This window comes from Cupressus sempervirens, chromosome 3, assembly GCF_028749045.1.
Source record: "Cupressus sempervirens isolate cs-2001-9-10 chromosome 3, ASM2874904v1, whole genome shotgun sequence".
NCBI classification, from domain to species: Eukaryota; Viridiplantae; Streptophyta; class Pinopsida; order Cupressales; family Cupressaceae; genus Cupressus; species Cupressus sempervirens.
The window spans coordinates 688,041,607-688,064,971 of record NC_143120.1 but is presented as its reverse complement, the minus strand read 5'-3'; the positions used below and the strand labels follow the sequence as shown (position 1 = coordinate 688,064,971).

Sequence of the window (23,365 nt, the reverse complement as noted above, 5' to 3'; positions counted from 1 at the left end):
TTAATGACTTTATAAGAAATCAATTTAATTATTTCCACTCAGCCTTTGAAGGATGAAAGGCTAAGAAATCTATTGAGAAGCTAAAGAGATGGGGACATTACAGCCAGTGAGTATTTTGTGGTGACTCAATGAACCATGAGATCAAACAACGTTTTTATTTTTATAGCCAAAAAATCATAATTTTTACCAGAAAATAGAGGAATTTGTGGTTAAGCTATACTACTTCTAGATTCCATAATAATAATCACAATAGGAGATAATTTCCATAGCAAGTCAAATTATGATATTGCTATCAGGATTTAACTGTGTGATTTTTGAGTCAAACTCATTGACCCATATTTCATGAGTAGTGATTCAACATGAATCCATCTATCATGAGAATAAACGGAACACTTATCTAGGTGATGCTCATAGGGGCATCACCTAGATAAGTGTTCCATTTATTCTCATGAGAGATGGATTCATGTTGAATCACTACTCATGAAATATGGGTCAATGAGTTTGACTCAAAAATCACACAATTAAATCCTGATAGCAATATCATAATAATCATAGTGACAACTGCAACTTAATATTTTAACCTTGCTTTACAAAGTAAAGATTTCAAACAAGGCTAAACTAATGACATATAGCTTAAACCAACAACAATTAAAACACATATATCTCCCTTTGAATCAAAAAAATCCTCATACTAGATTTCAGTCTTTGAAATGGGATCCATACCTTCTCTTAAATATCATAATGATCAGCTTTCATCTCCTTCTTTAAAGACTTGTGTAATGTGTAATCAATACAAGATTAGAAACTCTCTCTTATCAAAAACAAATATCTCTCCTTTCTATTTTCAGGCTCTTAAGACTTTGATACCAATTTGAAGGCAAAGCTCAACAAATATACAGAAATAAAACTTATTTCATTGCCTTACTGCCTACTGAATACATTACATAAACCTTTATTTATAGCTATATGGGAAGTGTCTAGAATTCTACCACACTTATTACATAATATTTTATTATAGTACATTCATTATGGACAGCTAAGTCAAGCGGCTGGAACGGCTGGGACAGCCTCATTGTCTGCTACCGACGATGTTGGGAGGTGAGCAATTACTGCGGACTGTGGGCTGTGGACGCTAGGTGGTCAGCAGAAATTAATACCGCCAACATTAGGGACCATATCTGATTGTTGGCCTTACCATATATATCCATCTTTGAAGGGTTTTATAGGGTTTTCTTTTTCTCTGGGCCTTTCCTTTTATGTACGGGGATTTAGTACGTGTGTTGGTGGAATATGTGCAGCACTTTTCTTTATTCTTCAGGTTAGGGTTTGCAACTGCAGAACCAGTCTTGAGTTAAATTATAAGATACCTATTATTTTGTTGTTTGCTGTATTATAAGCTGCTTTCCCATATTTTGTATGTATGAAATGTGCCCGATTTCGAATATTTTAGTTCATTCGTAAAACCCAAATCTCCATCGTTCGCTGATTTGTCAGAGCAGTGCGCCATTTTTTACCATTTTGTAGTTCTATAATTCTATTTCATAGATTTTTAACGTACAGATCTATTGTAGTTTTATAATTCTACTTCATATATTTTAAAACTACTTCTTATATTTTAAAAGTATAGTTGTATTGTATTTAAATTACATGATATTATATGATCTTTAAAGATGTATAATTTATTGGTCTTTAACTTGATAAACTACAAAAATTGAATTTCAAATCTTTTTTTAATATTTATGACTGTAGAACTAAAAAAATATTTGCAAATTTTTCAAAAAAATTTAAGAATTTTTAAATCTATGTAATTTTTTATTACAATTATAATATTTATTGGTATGTATAGGTGAATATATGTATTTAAACTTTTTTTAAAGCATTAAAAATATAATGGTTTGTGTCAAATAATAATTTTAAAGATTTTTTCAACATGTATTTTTCATATCAAAGGTATTTACTGTAATAAAAAAGAACAATTAATTACGTGTACTAATCTAATAATCTACTTATAATTTCTTTTTATTATTTTTTAGGGTGGCTTGCCTGTTTAACTGACTGGCCTTCGATTTAATTAGAAGAAAAAAAATTCAATTACATGCTTATACTATGTAGTGTGTTTGTTAAGTTTGATATTTTTTTTCAATGGAGTTCCTCTCAGAAATCTGTTTAGCTACACAACATGGGAGCACAAGTCTTAGGGCTGAATTAAGGGGTGTCCATTCTGCCAAATTCATCCCGGACATGATCCCCAACCTAATCCCTTTTCCATGTGGAAGCCTTACACTAACACTTAACAAGAATTTTTATTTTTATCTGCTCAACTACAAGCCTATTTCTCCACTAGATATTCCTCTTTGAACTTCTTTCATTTATTTACATTTGACTTAATTAATGATTGCATCATATTAAAACAGATTTTAAAAAAATAAATGTCAAGTCTTTTTAGTATTCATGATGAAGAATAACAAATTTTGCTCCAAAGCAAAATTTAAAATATAAGATATATATATATATATATAACTACAAAGATACAATAACTATGTGGAGATACTATACATATCATATATAAATTCCCCTCATAATTAATTTAATATGCTGAAAATACGTGTTGATGGGATGGGTGCCTTTTTGGTTTCAAGGCTAATGATTCCTGTCAACGAAAGATATTTAAGACCCCCACCAAGCACACTTTTTATCCACGCCTCTCTTCTCCTTTGTCTCTTTAGGGTTTTAACGATCGACAGAGGAGTGATCTTTTTGGTTCTGCGGCCGAAGTTGGTATACTGGGCTCTTGTTCTCTGCGAGAGAGGGGAGGAAAATCTGATTGTTTTCTTCATTGACAATCAATGGAGTCTGCGGAGGATAAAATCTCTCCAGAGAAGAAGAAAAGAAGCATGAAGACCCCTTCCCAGCTGGAGGTGCTGGAGAATTTCTATGCAGAAAATAAGTATCCTTCACAAGCGATGAGAACACAACTATCCATACAGTTGGGATTGTCTAAGGAGCAGGTAGTGGCATGGTTCGCTCATAGAAGGACAAGAGATAAAAATGTTACCAACGAAGAAGCTTCTGACAATGGAAAACAAGTTCCGCATAATGGCCTTCTACAAGATTATCCTCATGGAGGTAAAGAAGTTGATCATCAGAGCTATTTGACATTTAAGCAATCGGCAAATCCACAGGCCATGAACGCTACGAATTTTTCCACTGCCCTCCTGCCATCAGAGCTTGGAGATCGTGATTTATTTGCAGTAGACCATGATAATATCGAACAAACTTTTGCCAGATCCTCACAAGAGAGATCCTCATTGCCCTTTGGAAATCCTAAAGAAATTAGGGCAACAAGATGCTTTTCACACAATGGCGACTGCTGTAGAATGGAAGGTATGAGGAAGAAAAAAGAGGATTTTCATATGGACCCACAATTACAAGAAAATTATGAACATGTAGCCATTATTGCTGTGAAGAAACAATTGGGAGAGGAATACAGAGATGATGGTCCACCTCTCAGTTTGGAGTTTGACCTAATTCCTCCTGGTGCGTTTGATGCTCGAATTGGCCGTGATACCGATGATCTTCACAGAAGATTAAGTATGCTGAAAGGATATGAAAGATATAATGTACCGGGAGGTGATAGCTTTCATTTCCCTAAATTGAATTCCTCAGCTGAATCTCCATGTTCTGGATTTTCTAGAAAAAGCTTTTCACGTCGCCATAGACAAGATGGAAGATATAATTGCACTATGCCAGGGAGAATTGGGACTAAGTACAAGGAAATGACTATTTCGTACCCACATAATGACATCGATCCATACTACAATGTATCCGGAGTAAATACGGTTGTTAAAACTGTTACCCCTCTTAGTCATGGTGATCTACCGACATCTGAAGTTGAAGATAAAGAACATGGAAAAAAGATCACCATCAAAGAAAGGGTCCGGACAGAAAAAAGAATCCAGAGAGAAGAGGAACGTGCACTGAAAGCAAAACAAAAATTAATGGAGAAGGAAGAGAAGAGGATCAAAAGAGAAAAGGAAAAGGAGGAAAATAAGAGGCAGAGAGAGGAGGCCAAGCGCCACGCATCTGCTGAAAAAATGTCAATCGGAAAGAATCAAACAAATGAGCATTCCTACCAGTTTCAGTCAGGAGGTTGCAGCAGATTCCAGCTCAACTCTCGTGCGGTATAAGGCAAATATCTCTTCTCGCTTTTTAAAAATAGTGCAACAAGGTGCAAATTGTATTTGTCTTTTTTTTAAATTATTTCGACGAATGCTGCTACTAGATAGAAATCCGAAATGTTCTGTTATCTTGCTCATTAAGCAGAATTGGGTTGGAGGAAAAACTTTGGTCCATATAGACAAAAATTTCGTGAATAAAATAGCAAAACTAAAATATTTTATGCATATATCCCTTATCCCTTTGTAAGGATGGCCAATGATACTATGTAAGTGTGGCAATAAGTAATTTTTCTAGGTAATTTTTATAATATTTGTCAATCATCAGAAGATTTTTGGAAATTTTATAGCTGACTAAAACTAATGTAAAAAATTATTGTAACATTTAACAATTTAATTTAAGAAATGTATGGATATGTGCACATAGATATACATATACATAAAATATATTTTATTTTCCTGAGACTTTTATGTCATTTAGTTATTGTTTTCACAATCTTCGTTGGAGAGTGTCAAAATATAAATGAGATGTTGTTATGGATTAAAGAGAAAATCTGTGCTAAACTAAACAAATGAGATTCTTCCTGCCAAACAAGAAGAATCAAGTATGTCAGAAAATCTCGCTGTCATACTCAATTTATTTTTCCTCCACCTACTTTTTCAATGTTACCTAATTTGACCTTATATAGAAAATCATTCAAGACATCTTGTGGTTGGATGGAAAATATTGCAAGAAAGCTCACATTGTTAGGTGGGAATGGTATGCCATGAATAAGAAAATTGGTGCTTTAGGCTGAAAAGACTTCAGAACTCAAGGAATGGTGTAGAAAGTACTAAGTAGGAGATACCCTAGTGGAGGCAAATTCTAGAGCCTTAAAGAGAAAATGTTAGCTAAACTGAACAAATAAGATTCTTCCTACCAAATCTTAATAGGAAGAGTCCAGGTATGGAAGGTAAAACTATAGTGGGAGATTCCAGTGTGTTCATGCCATTGTAGAAAAGCTAGGTCAAAACAAGAATCCTACCAAGCAATATATGCTCTAGAATATCTTTGTCAGCAACAAACCCAAGGGCTCTGAAAACAATAATAATTGGAATGTCCGAACGAATATAAGGCAATGTTGCTCGGATAAACTGCCCAGATGAACCCCCTTTGGCACTTGCTCTTGAAAGTATGCGCACAAACATGCTCCTTGGTGGTCTGTTTTGTGCTTCAGCCATAGACCTCACCTCGGCAACATAAGAAAATTTGTTTGGTTGACGTTTCTTAAAAACATAGACATGATTTGCGCTCATTTTTTCTTTGAGCAATTACAACCTTTTCACTGCCATTTATTATGAAGTATTCACCTTGGTCATATGGACATTCCCCAAGCTCATGGAGATCCTTTTCATTTGTTGGAGATAATGTGCAATATGCAGAACGCAGCATTATTGGTACCTTCCCAATAAACACTTTTGTAAGATCTTGTTTGTCTGCTATCTCTTCACAATCAAGTCCTTTTCTGAAAACGCGTTTAGTAACATCAACATATAGTGGGGCTGAGTAGGTCAAATTCCTTAAACGAGCTGCTTTGGGAAATAATGTAGCTGTTTCCCCATCAGATTCTATCATCATAGGTTTGCTCAGATATATCTGACCAAAGCTTATCTTAAAAACAGTCAGGAGACATTTGGTGATTCACTTATATTTGACTCATTTGCATTCAATGGTGAGCTAACATCTTGACATCTAGCAACTATGACGTGAATCGTCTGTATCATGAGTGGTGCATATAGCTTGTGTTCCCTTCACTGCCATTAACATCTTAGGAACCCAAAATTCCGAATGTGAGTTGAGAACTGTGTAATTTGTAGTGAATTTAATGGACGATTAAATCATAGTGTTATTCATCTCTTCTAGGCTGTGCTCATGCCGACTGAGGTCATTGAGTTTGTATAAGGAAGTACGGGGAATTTGACCATCGATCGGTGTTCAGCTCATAAACTCGATGATCAATTTCAAGCCATATCTGTCTATTTATCGAGCTCTGATTCTTCACATCAAATGCAGTGTCCATGTCTGTGACATCATCTGAGATTCCCTGAAAAGAAACCCGCACTTTTCTTGTTGTTGCGCTCTTCTTATCCTTAGTAATTACAGTACCACTTAAATGTACAGAGTCTTTTGGAACTTTGTCCATAAGCTCAAAGGGAGGGAGTTGTAGATTGGATCTTTTCATTTTCATCTTAGAAAGGACATCAATTGGAGTACCATTTCTTTGCCAGGTTGGGATCTACAACCTACCCAAATAATGAGACTTTTAAGACAACCCGCCCAGCTAAAACAATGAAAGCCATGGAAGGCAAACCTGACAAAGATTTCCTATCCTAGAGGAGACCTTAGGCCTAGACACCAGACTGACTAGACTGACTTGATATGACTCCAATTATTGCCAAAAAAAAAAATGGGTGATTGATAGTCAGACAACAAAGGTATACATATAAATAATATATTTTTTATTTTATTAACACTTGTATGTCATTGATTTATTGTTCTAACAAATCCCATTTAGAGTATGCTAGAATATAAATGATATGTTGTTGTAGATTAAAGAGAAAATCTATGCTAAACTAAACAAATGAAATTCTCCCTACGAAACCCTAATAGGTTGAGTCTAGGTATGGAATGTAAAACTAGTGTGGGGAGGTTCCAATGAGTTCATTCCACTCTAGAAAAGCCAGGCCAAAGTAAGAATCCTACTAGGTAGTTTATTAAGGAAAGAGAAAGGTAATATTTTGTGTGGATAGAGCTCTATTTGGTGGAAGGTATACATATACATAAGATATATTTCATTTTCTTAAGACTTTTATGTCATTGATTTATTGTTTTCACAATTCCCTTAGGAGTATGCCAGAATATAAATGATTTTCTATTGTGTATTAAAGAGAAAATATGTGCAAAACTAAGTAAATGCGAATCTTCCTACCAAAAAATAATAGGAAGAGTCCAAGAATGGAAGGTAAAACAACTACAGGAGGTTCCAATGAGTTCATGCTATTGTGAAAAAGCTAGGCCAACGTAAGAATCAGACTAGGTAGTATCTTGAGGAAAGAGAAAAGTAATATTTGGTGTAGATAGGGCTCTATTTGATAGAACATATACATAAGATATATTTCATTTTCTTTAGACTTTTATGTCATTGAGTTATTGTTTTCGTAATCTCCTTTGGAGTATGTCAAGGTATAAATTATATGTTCTTTTGGATTAAAGAGAAAAAATTTACTAAAATAAACAAATGAAATTCTTCCTACCAAGCCTTAATAGGAAGAGTCCAGATATAGAAGATAAAATACCTTGGGATATTTCAATGAATTCATTGCACTATGGAAGCAAATCAAAGTAAGAATCCTACTAGGCAATATCTCTAGGAAAGGGAAAGGAAATATTTGGTGTGGGTAGGGCTCTATTTGGTGGAAGGTATACATATGCATAAGATATTTGTCATTTTATTAAGACTTATATTGCATTGAGTTACAGTTTTCACAATCCCCTTTGGAGAATATAAAAGATGTGTTCTTCTGGATTAAAGGTAAAATCTGCTCTAAATTGAACAAATGAGATTCTTCCTACCAAACATTAACAGGAAGAGTCTAGGTATGGGAGGTAAAAAGTTCCAATGAGCTCATGCCACTATGGATAAGAATCCTACTAGGCATTATCTTGAGGAAAGAGAAAGAAAATATTTGGTGTGGATATGGGTTTATTTTCTGGAAGGTATATATATACATAAGATATATTTCATTTACTTAAGACTTTTATGTCATTAAGTTATTGTTTCCACAATTCCCTTTGGAGTATGTCATAATATAAATGATATTTTGTTGTGGATTAAAGAGAAAATTTGTGCTAAACTGAACAAGTGAGATTCTTCCTACCAACCCTTAATAGAAAGAGTCCAAGTATGGAAGGTAAAACTACTGTGGGAGGTTCCAATGAGTTAATGCCACTGCGAAAAAGCTAGGCCAATGTAAGAATCATACTAGGCATTATCTTGAGGAAAGAGAAAGATAATATTTGGTATGGATAGGGCTCTATTTGATAGGACATATACATATACATAAGATATATTTCATTTTCTTAAGACTTCTATATCATTGAGTTATAGTTTTCACAATCCCCATTGGAGTATGTCACAATATAAATTATATGTTGTTGTGGATTAAAGAGAAAACATGTACTAAACTAAGGAAATGAGATTCTTCCTACAAAACCTTAACAGGAAGAGTTTAGGTATAGAAGGTAAACCTACTATGGAAGCAAATCAAACTAAGAATCCTACTAGTAAATATCTCGAGGAAACAAAAATGCAATATATGGTGTGGATAGGGCTTTATTTGGTGGAAGGTATAAATAGACATAAGATATTTTTCATTTTATTAAGACTTTTAAGTCATTGAATTATTGTTCTCACAACCACCTTTAGAGAATATAAATGATATGTTGTTGTGGATTAATGTTAAAATAATTGCTAAATTGAAGGAATGGCATTTTTCTTACCAAACCTTAATAGGAAGAGGTATGGAAGGATGAGTTCATGCCACTATGAATAAGAATACTACTAGGCAGTATCATGAAGAAAGAGAAAGACAATATTTGGTGCAACGTAAAATATTTGATTGTTTAAAGACTTTTATGCCATTGAGTTATTATTTTAGAAATTCCTTTTGGAGTACAATAGAATATAAATGATATGTTGTTCTGGATTAAAGAAAAAATTTGTGCCAAAGTGAACAAATGAGATTCTTGAAAAGGATGAAAGGGTCAATGAAAAATCCAGATAGATTGAGGGGGAAATGAATGTGACCAAGGGCCCAATGGAATGTGCTCCTAATCTAAACTAGGAGTGTGCCACTGTGGAGATCTAGAGTGCTAATGAAGTAGTTGAAACCATGTAGGAAATTGATAGGAAGATTAAATAGTTTGGGTTTTATTTCTTTTCCTATCCTTTTGTTAGTTCATCTATTAGATTTTTTTGTCTGACTATTGGCTTGTCTTTTGTGTTGGCCTTATGTAGGTAGAAGTATTGGGTCTGGACTTCATTTAATATTATGCTACCAGTTGTTTTGTAAAAACTTTTGGGTTTCAGGATCCCTGTAAAACCTATTTTTTTTAATCAAAAAATAAATGAGATTCTTCCTACTAAACCTTAATATGAAGAGTCCACGTATGGAAGGTAAAACTACTATGGGAGGTTCCAATGAGTTAATGTCACTGTGGCAAAGCTAGGCCAATGTAAGAATCATACTAGGCATTATATTGAGGAAAGAGAAAGGAAGTATTTGGTGCAGATAGGGCTCTATTTGATAGAACATATACATATACATAAGATATATTTTATTTTCTTAAAACTTTTATGTCATTGAGTTATTGTTTTCACAATCCCCTTTAGAGTATGTCACAGTATAAATTATATGTTCTTATGAATTAAAGAGAAAATATGTACTAAACTGAACAGATGAGATTCTTCCTACCAAATCTTAATAGGAAGAGTTCAGGTATAGAAGGTAAAACTACCTGGGGAGGTTATAATGAGTTCATGTCATTGTCAAAGAAAATCAAACTAAGAATCGTACTAGGTAATATCTTGAGAAAAGAGAAATGCAATATTTGGTGCAGATAGCACTCTATTTTGTGGAAGGTATACATAGACATAAGATATTTTTCATTTTCTTAGGACTTTTATTTCATTGAGTTATTGTTTTCACAATCCCCTCTGGAGAATATAAATGATATTATTTTGTGGATTAAAGATAAAATCTGTGCTAAACTAAACAAATGAGATTCTTCCTACAAATCCTTAATAGGAAGAGGTATGGAAGGATGAGATCATGCCACTTTGAATAAGAACCCTACATGGTAGTATCTTGAGGAAAGAGAAAGACAATATTTTGTGTTGATAGGATTTTATTTGGTGTGGGTTAAAGAGAAAATTTGTGCTAAACTAAACAAATGAGATTCTTCCTACCAAACCTTAACAAGAAGGGTCCAAACATGGAAGGTAAAACTACCATGGGAGGTTCCAATGAGTTAATGTCATTGTGGAAAAGCTAGGCCAATGTAAGAATCATACTATCATTATCTTGAGGAAAGAGAAAGGTAGTATTTGGTGTGGATAGGTATCTATTTGATAGAACATATACATATACATAGGATATATTTCATTTTCTTAATATCTTTATGTCACTGAGTTATTGTTTTCACAATCCCCTTTGAAGTATGTCATAGTATAAATTATATGTTGTTGTGGATTAAAGAGAAAATATATACTAAACTAAACAAATGAGATTCTTCCTACCAAACATTAACAGGAAGAGTTTATTTATATAAGGTAAAATGGCTTAGGAGGTTTCAACGAGCTCATGTCACTATAGAAGCAAATCAAACTATGAATGCTACATGGCAATCTCTTGATGAAAGAGGAATGCAACATTTGGTGTGGATAGGGGTCTATTTGGTGGAATGTATACATAGATATAAGATATTTTTCATTTTATTAAGACTTTTATGTCATTGAGTTATTATTTTCACAATCCCCTTTGGAGAAAATAAATGATGTGTTGCCATGGATTAAAGATAAAATTTGTGCTAAACTGAACAAATGAGATTCTTCCTACGAAACCTTATTAGGAAGAGCTATGGAAGGATGAGTTCATGCCACAGTGAATAAGAATCCCACTAGGCAGTATCTTGAGGAAAGAGAAAGACAATGTCTGGTGTGGATAGGACTCTATTTTCTAGAAGGTATAGATATACATAAGATATATTTAATTTTCATAAGACTTTTATGTCATTGAGTCATTATTTTGACAATTCCCTTTTGAGTACATCAGCATATAAACGATATGTTGTTGTGGATTAAATGAATTTTTTTTGCTAAAATTAACAAATGAGATTATTCCTACCAAATCTTAACCAGATGAGTCCAAGTATGGAAGGTAAAACTACTATGGGAGGTTCCAATGAGTTCATGCCAGTGCCCAAAAGCTAGGCCAAGGTAAGAATTGTACTAAGCAATATCTTAAGGAAAGAGAAATGCAATATTTAGTGTTGATAGGTCTCTCTTTGATAGAACCTATACATATACATAAGATATATTTCCTTCTTTAAACTTTTATATCATTGATTTATTATTTTCATTATCCCCTTTAGATTATGTCACTATTTAGATGATATGTTCTTGTGGATCAAAGAGAAAATATGTACTAAACTGAGCTAATGAGATTCTTCCTATCAAACCTTAATAGGAAAAGTCCAGGTATAGAAGGTAAAACTACCTTGGGAGGTTCCAATGAGTTCATGCCTTTGTGGAAGCAAACCAAACTAAGAATCCTACCAGGCAATATCCTGAGGAAAGAGATAGGAAATATTTTGTGTGGATAGGCCTGTGTTTGGTGGAAGGTGTAAATCTACATAAGATATATTTAATTTTCTTAAGACTTTTATCTCATCAAGTTATTGTTTTAACAATCCCCTTTGGAGTATGTCAGAATATAAATGATATGTTGTTGTAGATTCTTCCTATCAAACTTTAAAAGTAAGAGTCTAGGTATGGAAGCTAAAACTACCATGGGAGGTTCTAATGAATTCATGCCACTATGGAAAAGCTAGGCCAACGTAAGAATCCTCTAGTTAGTAACTTGAGGAAAGAGAAAGGAAATATTTTGTGTGGATAGGGCTCTATTTGATGGAACCTTAGAAGAAATGGAAAACCACTAGTGATTGTATAAGGGTGTTCAAAAAAAAATAGACTATTCTTGTTATTTGCACTTTCAAATATATTATTAGATTATATGCTCTAATAGAATGGACAATTTTGAATTTGAAATATAGCCTTCTAGAATATCATTGGAGTACTTATTGCTTGGCTAGCAGATCACTAACATGTGAAGGTTCAAAATTCTCTAGATACTCTCCTAACTTCTTTAAAACATTTCTGTTGTGTTATCCAGACTCATCCCCTCTCCACCTAGTCAAATCTTAATAAATTTATTATGATCTAACCTCCTAATCTCTAATCCTTGTGCATCTCAAATCTGTATCAAGCTTATCTCTTGAGCCTCCCCTATTGAAGAAATAACTTGTTAGCTTGTGGTCAATATATGTTGAACCTAAGATTCTTTATTGTCTCCAAAGGCTTCTATTGCAAAACTTCCATTCAAGAAACATGGGGGATTACCATGTTTTCATCAGTGACCCCTTTGCACAAGTAATTTGCGAATGTTCGGATTAACTCTCGACAGAAACTTTTCTATTGAAAATCTTAATTTAAGAAAAATTATTACTAGCAGAAAATGGTACAATATTTTTTGGTCTATATTTTCTTCCATCTTTTTTGGATTTATTTTAAAATATAGGAATAAAAATATATTTGGGAAAGCTAGGTTCCTCACTTATATATTTTGATGTTGCATTTTACATGATTTTTGGTAAAGGCATGATGGATAAATCTTAGATAGCTAATGAATATAATACAATGAAAGATAGTGATGAGTTGAACATTGAGCTGGCAAGAAATTGGAGGCCCCAGACTCAAGAAAGAGAGGCTCTAGCCAAAGAGTGTATTTTGAGAAAACTAGTTTTTTGTATTTTAGGTGGGTGATAGTAATTTAGTTATTAGTATAGGTAGACAGACACACTTTGAACAATTTTATTGTTATTTTCTTGATATGCAATATAAAAAATAAATCTTATTTTATACTTTACTTTTTCCTTTTAGTCAAAAATATTAAAACATTTCACTTAAAAATAAGAAGATAAATTTAAATATATTTTTTTTCACTTTTTAAATTAAAATTGTCAGTATTTTGATGAAAATAATACTGCAAATGTTTATGTTAAAAGTTATGTATTTTTCTTAGCAAAAGAGGTCAATAACCATTATGGAATATAGTTCATTGCAAGGTCAAAAATAAATAATCCTCCTTATATAAATCAAAATCATCTAGAAGCATAATCACTAGAAGTGTACTGAGTCCAAAAATAGGAAAACTTCAAAATTACTTCACATTTATATCAATTAAATAGAAATTTTCACTAGTGATTCCTTGAGTGGAAGGATTTCTATTGTGATTAATTGAATGAAAGGATAAAGTATTTGTCATGCCAACTTTATTGGAAAGCTAGCTACATGCACCACTTGGAGTGGCTTCTTAAAGTTCTTATTACCTTGGCTTTAATTTTCATTTTTCATCTTTCAACTAATGAATAAAGTGTCTTATAGTTATGCCACATTCATCATTAGCTTGTATGGTGAAAGTAAATCCATATGCATTGTCTTTGAAGATTTAAAAAATCCCTTGTTAATTTACATTGGTCATTTACACTAGAAAAGTCATTTACAATGATAGTTGTAAGTTATCCATTCTAAATGATGTCTAGAAAAGTCCTTATACCCTAATGATCAACTTATTTTATCCGAAACACATTTTGATAATGCCAAGTGGCTTATCTTTATAGTTAAGATTCTACAGGATAGATCTTTAATGATACATTCTTTTATTATTTTCTCCTATTCAATTATGAGATGTCTACTTCTATCTCATCTAAAGTGTGATGTGCCTGTGGTCTATTAGTTATGTTAATTTTGATTGATGTCAACGTTTGTGTACTTAGTTGTTTATGTTCTTGATGTACACATTCTTGATAGAATTTGTAAAGTGAGGGTTGTGATGAGACTTAAAATGCAAAATCATGTTTAGTATTTCTAAAAATGTTTAGAATGATGTGTTTGTGACTGTACATGGTCATGTGAAGAAGATTAGAGTATGTTATAGTCTAATTGCAATAAATCAGAAAATAGACCAGCATTTATAAAATAGGGACAATAATTTGATCAATATGGTCTATAGTATTAAAATCTAATGTTGTGGTTATGTTGGTTCTGGATGGATTGGATCCACAATGATAATTAAACACAAAATACACAATATAGGTATTTATAGAAATTATAGAATCATTTCATTGTCTAATCAATAAAAAAGCCATTACATTGTGTTTCTTTCATAGAGGTCTTTGATTGTATCTTGAAACTTCTAAATTAACCAACATAAAACAAATAAACTTTTCTAGAGCTATCTAGAACTTTACAAAACAAAATATTAATTTTTCCTAACCCTATTTGATAATCAACCTAGAGTTTGGAATCCTCTAGTATTATTTTACATTTCATTTGAGGAGAAATTACACATTCCAACACTGCCCCTAATTTCAATCTCAAGTGTTGTTGCATACAAATCCAAATCTTTTCTTCTTGATGCCAAAAAGCTATTTTCCAATAATCTTCCAATAGGTTGGAGATGTAGAATCTTTAGGATGTTATGAGTCTATATTGCAATCACTCATTTCTTGGTAATAAATAAATGAACTTATGGTATTTTAATGTTTGAGAGAGAAGAACTATGGAAAACAATGAAGAATAATCAATTCAATTATTCATTGATATAGGAAAATGTATTTGATGAATCAAGCAGTTATAGAAGGTGACATGATGACATGTTCATGCTCATGTGGAAAGTTTTGAAATACTTGTATCAGGAAGTGTAGTACATGTTAGCTTTCCTATCAAATCATTGTATGATTAGATCTTAATGTTAGTGTGAGATGGAGAATGATTTAAAGTCATTTGGGAGACTTCTAAGGAGGGAATTAAAATATTAGATATGAAGTTAAGGCAATGGAAAAACCTCAATTCATGTAATATATTAACTTCATCATGTATTCATAAAAAGATGGGAGGAAAGGGAATAGATCATGTGTAAACTAATTTTAAGGTTTGAATATTATAAATTGGTTCACATGAGTTGGTTATCTTAATGTGAGGAAGTTTTATGTCCTTAAATGGGTCTATACTAGAAAAAAATACTATTATTTCATCAGATCATCTCAGTTGTTGTTTCTCAATAGTCACTGAAAGAATATCACTTGATACTGTATATCCTAAAAACCAGCCATTTGTAAATACTATAACATGGTGACACTTTTGGTTGTGTTTGAGGTCCTCTTAAAAGGCTACTCCTAATAGGGTAAAGGGCCTAATAGAGATAGATAATAATTTTTTGATTACGTAGCTCATAACATAGTTTGTGCTTAATTAGATATATTGTAAACTATTAATCAAAATAAAATTCTCATAAATTTTACTTTAAAAAGAGTGCCTTTCTCATTCAGAGATATGAATCCCACTACTGTTTTCATCTAAAAATGAGTTTCAAAAAGAAAAATCTTGTTACTATGCGTTAGTGTTATGAGGATGAGTACCTCTTTTCATATATTTGTTTAAAAGTAGAATATGCGGTAATTACTTAGAATATAAGTTTTAACATATTTGAATATGGTTATTTGCCCAATAACCCCTCTTTGTAATCTTTTCACTTTTAGTAGAGTGTAAATCATTAATGTCTTAGGACCTTCTTATGAAATGTATCTTAGCGGAGTAGCGCTTGCAATGCTATTCCTTATTAATATCCTCCATGGTTCTTCACCTACGGTTGATTTAGCAATCCATTTGAGAGATAGATAGGTTACATGAATTCTAAGTTCCTTCAACTCTAATCCATTTATCTCCTTTCCCATGGCGTACAAGCTCCACTGAAATAGGTATGCTTCTAATTGTTTTGTATTTCACTAATTTGAGCCTGAGTGAATAAACATGATAAAGCACAGTGACCATGGTTCTTCGCCTAGAGCTGATTTAGCAATCCATTTGAGAGATAGACAGGTTATATGAATTCTAAGATCCTTCAATTCTAATCCATTTATCTCCTCTCCCATGGTGTAGAAGGTCCACTTAACTAGGTATGTTTCTAACTGTTTTGTACTTCATTAATTTGAGCCCGAGTGACTAAATATGATACGGCGCAGTGAATAGTCTACTAAATTTGAAAATTTCTTTCAAGTGAGGTATCAGGTGTTCAATTCATCCATACTTCTATCTATCCATTTGATTAATTCCTACATCTCCTTCAGATTTGGATTAATAAAGAAAGGATTTTCTGATATCTCACAATGTGGGCGGGCCCTCCCTGGGCCAAAGAGAACTTATTACAAGACCCCCATCCTGAGGTAGATAGAAAAATATCAAGTTTGTTCATGTGGGGACAAATGTTATCTTCCTCCTTTTCAACTATGATGGTTTTGTCATTAGAAAATCAAATGTTTGCAAGTTTTAAACTCCATAGGGTAGGACATCACCTTTCACATTAGCCGAAATTGAATCATCCCTCAGTAGACTGTATAAAGCATCCATGGCTATGACAAATGTTATCTTCCTCCTTTTCAACTATGATGGTTGTGTCATTAGAAAATCAAATGTTTGCAAGTTTTAAACTCCATAGGGTAGGACATCACCTTTCACATTAGCCGAAATTGAATCATCCCTCAGTAGACTGTATAAAGCATCCATGGCTATGATAAGCAAAGATGGTGCAAGGAGATGACCCTGTCTGACCTTATGAGGTTGAATTGAAACGATCTGTTACCATTGACTTCTGCTGTTGCATTTGCATCATTGATCGGGATAAGTTTCATTTGGTACAAGTAATATGGAAAACCAAAACTTTTTACCATCCCTAAAATAATCATCCACCCTATCCTATCGTCTTATTGCATAGCTTGACTAGCCAATTATCATATGAATAATATTGTCTGTTTAATATAGTTGTAAAATCTATAGAACTGGTTCTGGTAGCTATATTATGTTGATCCTTGTATATCTTATGGTGCGGAGTTGGAATGATTAAGCCTTTGAATAGCGAGGTGCTCAAGTGTTGAAGCATGATCAAGCATTACATGTTTTAAATATTGATGTGCCTCGAGGAGAGCAGGAAACAACAAAGAAAATTGTGAATCTAATTCTGGGGTATGGTAAAGGAATGGAGATATTTTCTACAACGGTTCTCTAGTGGAATTTCAAAATAATGTCTTTTTCACTGTGGAGAGGAACACACACATAAATTATTTGTAGTCCAAAAATAAATTTAAAATTCAATATTAAACCAAGAAACACAGATATATATTTCTAGAATGTGAGCAGTCTCGACTTATCAATTGAAAGAAAGGTTGACTATTTTTTCAAACTACTATTAAGGATGTGGATGTAGAAATGTGGTTTTGGTGATGACAATTTTTTCATAAGTATCCTTCAGAAGTTATGAGAACACAACTATCCGTACAGTTGGAATTGTCTGAGAAGCAAGTAGTGGCATGGTTCGGTAGTAGAAGGTTAAAGGATAAAAGACTTATGAAGGAAGAAGCTAAACTTCTGACAATGGAAGATAAGATCCACATAATGGCCTTGTAGAAGATTATCCTGATGGAGGTAAAGAGGTTGATCATCAGAGCTATTTGACATTTAAGCAATCCGGAAGTTCACGGGCCATGAATGCTACGATTTATTCTGGTGCTGTCCTGCCATCAGAGCTTAGGGATCGTGACTTATTTACCGTAGAGAGATCTTCGTTGCCCTGTGGAAATCCTATAGAAATTGGGGCAACAAGATATTTTTAACACAATGGCAACCGCTGTGGAATGGAAGGTATCTGGTGCAGGGTACCATGGCAAAAAAAAAAAAGCATGAGGAGAGGGTCATTTGGTTTAATGGTCTAGGAAGATCAAATTTTGAATGTAATTGGACATATGATCCATTTTTTTTTTTTTTAATTGATGTAATGAAGCCTAAATTATAAAGGCAATGTAATAGAGGCTAGGGCACTATAAGGTCAAAGTGTACCTAGGAGGCTCATGAGGGATCATTTTATTGAACCTAGTTTAGTTTGGGGATCTAAAGGCCTATAAGGTCCAAAATAAATGTAATACGGTCTCTAAGACCAATTAAAAGTTGTAAAAGTACCGAGAGTGCTCAAAAGTTGTAGTTTGCCCATATTGGCAAGTTAGGCCTAGTAAGGCTTGTAAGGGGTTTTAGTATCTTTGTAGGGGTTAGTGAAGTTCTAAACCTTTAAAAAGGTTAAGGAAATAGAGTAAAATCATAAATGATTGTAAGTTGTTGAAGTTGACAATTTGTGTCAACTTAGACAACAAAATTCAGTTTATAACTGACTGGCAACAGTCAGATAACTGACTGTTACATTTAGACAGCGGTTGTTTAGTATTGTTTGGTTTTATAGAAGGGAGGTAGGATTTATTAGAATCAAGTAGAGATGATGGTGTACCAGAGAGAAATGTAAAGATTTTCAATCAATAAATAAAATTAAGTTAGTTTTCTACACATTCCATTCACTGTTCTACAGGCACAGTCTGGAACAGCGTGTTCTAATGATAAATTGCAACGTGATCATGGCATAAGAATGATATAATTTATTGTATTAGTTTCATTTCATATTACTTTTCTTTCCTTTTGTCATTTTATTGTGGTTAGTTCCAGAACCAAGGACTGGTCTATTCAAGACAGTGACTGGTTAAACACAGTCAATTTTGTGTTTTGAAGTTTTGTTTTGTATGAGATAGCTCTCCCACCCTATGTGGTGTCTGTAATTGGTGGGAGAGAACAGAATGTATTATATGATCCTTGTATTATTTTAACCTGATGCAGGAGACAATGAAATGAAATGGAAGAACCATAAAGGGGTGTGGTCGCTGACAGAGAACCAGCCTGTAGATACACCAGTCATTATGAAACTGATTTAATCTATGGAAAAGCTGATTTGGTGATGGAATGGCTATGGCAGTATCAGTAATGAAGTTTTTGAGTAGTTTTTTTCATTTGGGAATAAGGCTAGAGGTCCTATTGAACAGGCCCTAGTTTAGTGACACTAGAATCAAGGGTTTGGCGGCAAATGAATTAGATGCCTGATAGAACCTTGGGGATTTCAAAATATCTTGTTTTATGAGCCCTAGAAAGACCGTTTCAATGTTTGGTGACAAGAGAGTAAGTGGAGATATGAGTTGCTTTGAAAATGGGAGAGAATTAGGCCTTGTTTGGTGTCAATAGGGGTATTGGATCTTGGCTATGGTCCAAAAGAGTTAGATATTGAAACTTAGGGAGGCTGCATAGATCCTAAAAGGGTATCTTAATCATGTTTGTGTTTCTATATTTGTTTGGGGAATATTGGAGGAAAAGCCAAAATAGTGACTGGTGAGGGCTACTAGCTTTAAGGGCTAGATGTGAATGTTGGGTAAGTGATCAGTTGTCCAGATTGAATGGTTGGATGGAACATGGTGGAAAGGCCATGTGAAGATGTTTCATGAAGTTGGAATGAAAGTTGGAGCCTTGGGAAAAGATATGGTGTTTGGGGAGCATTAGGTATACTTAGGGTAGCCAACAAGACAAGTCTTTGAGGGGACATTGGAAGTGAGGAGTGTTCCAAAGTTGTTTAGATGTTGCTATCTGATATGATGAGGATGGAAACCACGCATCACCTCTGCATCAGTATGAGGAAGGAAAGAGAGAGTTTTCATATGGACCGACAATTACAAGAAAATTATGAACATGTAGCCGTGATTTCTATTAAGAAACAATTGGGAGAGGAATACAGAGATGACAGTCCACCTTTGAGTGTGGAGTTTGACCTAATTCCTCCTCATGCGTTTTATGCTCCAATCGGCCCTTACTACAGTGCAAAAAGTAATGATACCGATGATCTTCATAGAAGATTAAATAAGGTGAAAGAAGATGAAAGATATAATGTACCGGATGGTGATAGCTTTCATGTCCCTAAGTAGAATTCTTCATTATAGGTGGATAATGATTCTTTAGGTGAATCTTCATCTTCTGGATTTTCTAGAAAAAGCTTTTCATCTCGCAACGGACAAGACAAAACATATAATTGCACTGTGCCTGGGAGAACTGGAACCGTGGACAAGGAAATGCCTATTTCATATCCACATAATGACATTGATGCATGTTGCAATGTATTTGGAGTGAATGCAGTTGTTAAAGCTGTTACCCCTCTCGTGCAAAGTGGTGATCTACCATAATCCCGTGTTGAAGATAAAGCACATGAAAAAAAAAGGCCAACACAGAAAGGTTCCGTGAAGAAAAAATATTCCAGAGAGAACAAGTGTTGAGAATTGTGTTTCAATCTTGCAAGTTTCTTCCAAAAACTCTAGAAAATTTTAGCTGGAAAATTATAGAAATTTTTTGAAAAATTTAATATTTCTTTGTGGTAGTTTTCCACATGTTTATGAGTTGGAAAAAGATGTACGAGTTGTTAAAAATGTGTCTAGTCTCTAGGACAATGCAAAAGGGCTGTTTTTAGAGTGTAAACAACTCATTATATGACTTTTATGGGGTTCTAAACTAGAGGATAAAATTATAGACGAAAATGGTATATTTCGAGTTACAAATTACAAGTGGGTAAAATGTGGCATGGTTGTTTTAGCCCATGGTTTTGTACAACTAGAAATGGTTTCCAATTTCAAATCATTATAAAAGGAGGGCTTGGGGAGATGTTTGTATCATTGAGTTTAGTTTGTGAAATTGGTGCTAGAAGGAGTCTCTCTGAGTCTGAGTCCAAGTTCGAGTTGTGGTGATGCACTTCTATAAGAACGTGCATTGCAAGTGTATTGTAATCGTCTAGATTTGAGAATACATTGTGCGAGTTTTGAAGGGCGGAGTTTTCTCTGAGAAGGGTTTCCCATGGTAATAATTTTGTTATGTGTTTATTGTTATTTTGATTATGCTTTATTATGTATTTCTTGATATCTATGCAATAGTTTGTTGAATTTGAATAATCCTCCCCTCAAAGATTAGTTTAGGAAGTGATTTTGCACAACTTAGCTTCCTTATGACTAGTACCAAAGACTGGCTAGTTTTGGTTCTATTTGTTGGGTACAAGATTTTTTGAGCTAATTAAGGTTTGAGTGGGAGCTTGTGTAGAGGTTTTTATTTCTATATTGCAGGATTGCAGAGATGGCAAGCACATTAGGGAGGATTGATATAGAGAAGTTTTCTAGCACAAACTTTGTAATGTGGAAGTTGAAGATGGAAGATTTATTGATTGATCGGGGATCTATGGGAGATCCCTAGATGTCAAAGAGGATTTTAGTATTCGAAGAAGACAAATAGAAAGAAGCAATAATGAAAAGCAACATAGCCATTATGAGTCCGAGAATAAGGGGAGATCAAAATCTCTTGGTAAGTTCAAGGCAATTTGCTAGAATTGTGGCAAACTTGGACACTTCTGAAAGGACTATAAAGAGGAAAAGAAAAAGAACAAGAAGCAAGATTCTTATTTTGAGTCTGAGAAGGAAGATGGAGATGGTTTCATCGCAACCTTGTCCACTCATCCAGGTGATAATGCATAGTTGATAGATTCAAGTGCATCATTTCCCAGGAGTCTTAATAAAAATGGGTTTAGTAAATATGAAAATTTTGATTGTGGGAAGGTATATTTGAGTGATAACTCAGTTCTTGATATTGTTGGTTGTAGAAGTATTCATGTGAAATTTTTTGATGATAGAGTTAGAAGATTTGATGGTGTCTTGGATATCCTAGGACTAGCGAGGATAAAATTATGTTTATTATGCAAGGATAAAATCATTGTGTTATGTGTTTATTATTATTTTGATTACACTTTTTTATGCATTTCTTGATATCTCTGCAATAGTTAGTTGAATTTGCATAATCATCCCCTGGAATATTAGTTTAGGAAGTGATTCTACGCAACTTGGCTTCCTTACGACTAGTATCAGAGACTGGCTAGTTTTGGTTCCATTTGTTGGGTACATGATTTTTTGAGCTAATCAAGGTTTGAGTGGGAGCTTGTGCAAAGGTTTTTATTTCTATGTTGCAAGATTGCAAAGATGGCAAGTAGATCAGGGAGGATTGATGTAGAGAAGTTTTCTAACACAAACGTTGTAATGTGGAAGTTGAAGATGGAAGATCTATTGATTGATCGGGGATCTATGAGATGCAGTCGATGAAAGGAAGTTGAGGCCTACAAATCTAACTTTAGCCACAGAGTATGATGTGAGAGATAGAAAAGCTAAAAGTCTCATCAGATTGTGTCTTGCAGACTCTATATTGATTAATGTCCATGAAAAATCTACCTACAAGAAGCTAAGTGAGATCTATAAAGAAAAATTACTTGTGAACAAGATTTTCTTGAGGAAGAAGTTGTATTCCTTGAGAATGAAAGAAGGTGGATAGATTTCTGAGTATCTTGAAATTTTTAATATGTTGGTGACTTAGTTAACCTTAGTTGGGGTGTTGATGGATGAAGAAGAAAGGTGCCAAATATTTCTATGTTCATTACCAGACTCATGGGACAGCCTTGTCATGCCCAGAAGGAGCACTTAAATTATCTTGAAGATGGAAGACATTGTTGGTTATCTACTTTTTGAAGAGATGAGAAGGAAGGTCTCTCTGAATGCCAAAGAGGCTTTGAGTATTCGAACAAGACCAATAGAAAGAAGTAAGAATGAAAAGAAACATAGCCATTATGAGTCCAAGAATAATAGGAGATCGAAATCTCTTGGTAAGTCCAAGGCAATTTGCTAGAATTGTGGCAAACTTGGACACTTCTGAAAGGACTATAAAGAGTAAAATAAAAATAACAAGAAGCAAGAGTCTTATTTTGAGTCTAAGAAGGAAGATGGAGATGGTTTCATCACAACCTTGGCGACTCATGTAGGTGATAATTCATAGTTGATAGATTCAAGTGCATCATTTCCCATGACTCTTAATAAAAATGGGTTTAGTAAATATGAAAATTTTGATTGTGGCAAGGTATATTTGAGTGATAACTCAGTTCTTGATATTGTTGGTTGTAGAAGTATTCATGTGAAATTTTTTGATGATAGAATTAGAAGATTTGATGGTGTCTTGCATATCCTAGGACTAGTGAGGATAAAATCATTGTGTTATGTGTTTAGTTTTATTTTGATTATAATTTATTATGCATTTCTTGATATCTCTACAATAGTTAGTTGAATTTGCATAATCCTCCCCTCAAAGATTAGTTTAGGAACTAATTCTGCACAACTTAGCTTCCTTACAACTAGTATCAGAGACTAGCTAGTTTTTGTTCTATTTCTTGGGTACAAGATTTTTGGAGCTAATCAAGGTTTGAGTGGGAGCTTGTGCAGAGGTTTTTATTAGTATGTTGTAGGATTACAAAGATGGTGAGTACATCAGAGAGGATTGATGTAGAGAAGTTTTCTAGCACAAACTTTTTAATGTGGAAGTTGAAGA

The 23,365-nt window shown here is 33.7% G+C and overlaps 1 pseudogene; it reads right to left on the bottom strand.

Moving 5' to 3' along the window:
• Nucleotides 1-5,177: 5,177 nt before the first annotated feature.
• LOC149568610 (DNA-directed RNA polymerase II subunit 2 pseudogene) lies at nt 5,178-6,358 on the bottom strand (annotated as a pseudogene).
• Nucleotides 6,359-23,365: the final 17,007 nt, after the last annotated feature.